Source organism: Mustelus asterias, chromosome 2, assembly GCF_964213995.1.
Source record: "Mustelus asterias chromosome 2, sMusAst1.hap1.1, whole genome shotgun sequence".
Classification (NCBI taxonomy): domain Eukaryota; kingdom Metazoa; phylum Chordata; class Chondrichthyes; order Carcharhiniformes; family Triakidae; genus Mustelus; species Mustelus asterias.
Genome location: NC_135802.1, coordinates 142072720 through 142075343, shown reverse-complemented (window position 1 = coordinate 142075343; position 2624 = coordinate 142072720). Strand labels below are relative to the sequence as shown.

General features: G+C 45.5%; 1 pseudogene; it reads right to left on the bottom strand.

Annotated features, from left to right (window-relative positions):
• Positions 1 to 237: 237 nt before the first annotated feature.
• On the bottom strand, positions 238 to 583 carry LOC144503925 (large ribosomal subunit protein eL33 pseudogene; annotated as a pseudogene).
• Positions 584 to 2624: the final 2041 nt, after the last annotated feature.

Sequence of the window (2624 nt, the reverse complement as noted above, 5' to 3'; positions counted from 1 at the left end):
CAGACTCCGCACAGGCAGTGACCCAAGGCGGGAATTGAACCCGCGTCCCTGGTGCTGTGAAGCAGCAGTGCTAACCATTGTGCCACCCTACGAGCGCGGCTGGAAAATCCCGCCCGCTGTCACACCTGCTGAGTTTCTCCAGAATTTTTTGTTTTTGCTACTTTACCATATTTATGTTGAAGAAAACCTACTTTTTAAAAAATATTTTACTATTTGTCAATTTATGTACATCTGTGCTTTAAATCCTTGATGGATACAACATCACACGAATCCTATGCCCAATAGCCTTAGCAGGCAGGTTACTCCTGAACTTGGCATGCACCATGCCACTGTTTCCATGAGCACGGGTCACGAGTCTTGTTTGGTTTACCGCCAGGAGTAACAGTATTGTTCTTTGCTTTGTAGACATAAGCACATCTCTTGCCCAGGTAAAATTCTGTTTCATTGCGGCAATAAACACCCTCAATCTTGAGGAGAGCAGTGTGCTCTCTTTGGTTTCGAAGGCCTCGTTTATAGCCAGTAAACACAGCTTTGCACCATAATCTTCCGGGCATTGGGAGAGCGCTGGGGGCAGCTGGATCGCCCGCCCTGACAACAAGTCAACTCTGCATTTAAGAGTCAAATTTATTTATTTATTAAGTAACCAATCTGGATCAAATTTGCCTGCAAACTCAAGTTAAACCATGTGATAATAAAAGGCCGGCATAGTGGCACAGCGGTTAGCACTGCTGTCTCACAGCTGGTGGTGTCGATGGTAGCCATGTTGTGGAGATGCTGGCGTTGGACTGGGGTGGGCACAGTAAGTAGTCTCACAACACCAGGTTAAAGTCCAACAGGTTTGTTTGGTAGCACAAGCCATCTTATGCTACCAAATAAACCTGTTGGACTTTAACCTGGTGTTGTGAGACTTCTTACTGTGCCTCACAGCACCAGGTACCCGGGTTCGATTTCCGGCTTGGGTCACTGTGTGGAGTTTGCACATTCTCCCCATGTCCCCCAGTTTCCTCCTCTAGTCCAAAGATGTACAGGTTAGGTTGATTGGCCATGTTAAATTGCCCCTTAGTGTCAGGGGGATTAGGAGGGTAAATATGTGGGATTACGGGGATAGGACAGGACCTAGGTGGGATTGTTGTCGGTGCAGGCTCGATGGGCCGAATGTCCTTCTTCTGCACTTTAGATTCTATGAAACAGACTTGATTGTCTGTTTTGATGGCAATGACAGAGTGAAAAGTGTTCCAGGTCATGAGATTGTGAAGCAATCCACATGAAGACCAGACTTCAACTCAAGGAGGACTGTGTGGTGGAACCAGCAGGGTAAATACGTGGGGTTACGGGGATAGGGTCTGGGTGGGATTGCTGTCTGTGCAAGTTTGATGGGCCAAATGGTCTCCTTCTGCACTGTAGGGATTCTAATAATTCTAAAATTTAAAAAAAACTTGGTATTTTTTTCATTAAAAGATCAGCATGTGTAGGAGCAGGAACTCCAGCACAGCAGTCATTTTTTCCTGTACGTCTCATTGACCTATGCATTTGCTTAAAAAAACTGTGACGGAAAGGTGCAAATTAAAATCAACACGTTCATTTTTGTGGTTAATGGCTATGCTTCTGCAAGAGGCTATTACGAAATTGCCTTATTTTCTTCTGCTTTCAGGGTGTCTAGAAATTAGCTCCCACTTTATCAGCACCGCCATTCCTTGAAGCATCTCGCAGTCAGCTCAGAATAATATTAGTTTTGATTACCATAGGATTGGTTTTTCAAGTAGTTGGAGACCCATTAAATCGAATTGCTCGACTTTAATCTCATAAGTCATTCAGGTATCCAGACACCTCTGCCTCTGTGGATGTGCTCCTCACCTTGCTCAGTGATGCATCAGCTCTGAGGTCAGACTGCAAATACACAGAGCGTCCAGTCTCTGCCTTTGATTTGTGATTTAACAAGGTGTTCTATTATCCCCACTGCTACTTACGACCACATTCTTCAGTGTTTCTCCTGCTCTGACCTGGATGCCGAGTTCAACTTCATAAGAATGCATTGTTGCATACATATAGTGGTTTGTTTAACAGATTGACTCGCACTAATGTAGCACCTTTCGTGACACTTTACAGTTCATGAGGTACTTTTGAAATGTAGTCATTGTTGTAATCTAAGAGACATGACACAGCCAATTTGCACACAGCAACATCCCACACACAACAATGTGACAATGACAATCTGTTTTTAGTCAAAAAGCGAAATACTGCAATGGACCTACCTTATATTAAGTTGATCTTTCTCTACACCCTAGCTATGACTGTGACACTACATTTTGCACCCTCTTCTTTCCTTCTCTATGAACAGTAACAGCGGCACAATGGCACAGTGGCTAGCACTGCTGCCTCACAGCACCAGGGACCTGGGTTCGATTCCCAGCTTAGGTTACTGTCTTGGCGGAGTCTGCACGTTCTCCCTGTGTCTGCGTGGGTTTCCTCCGGGTGCTCCGGTTTCCTCCCACAGGCCGAAAGACGTGCTGGTTAGAGTGGATTGGCCGTGCTAAATTCTCCCTCAGTGTACCCGAACAGGCGCCAGAGTGTGGCGACCAGGAGATTTTCACAATGGCTTCACTGCGGTGTTAATGTAAGCCTAC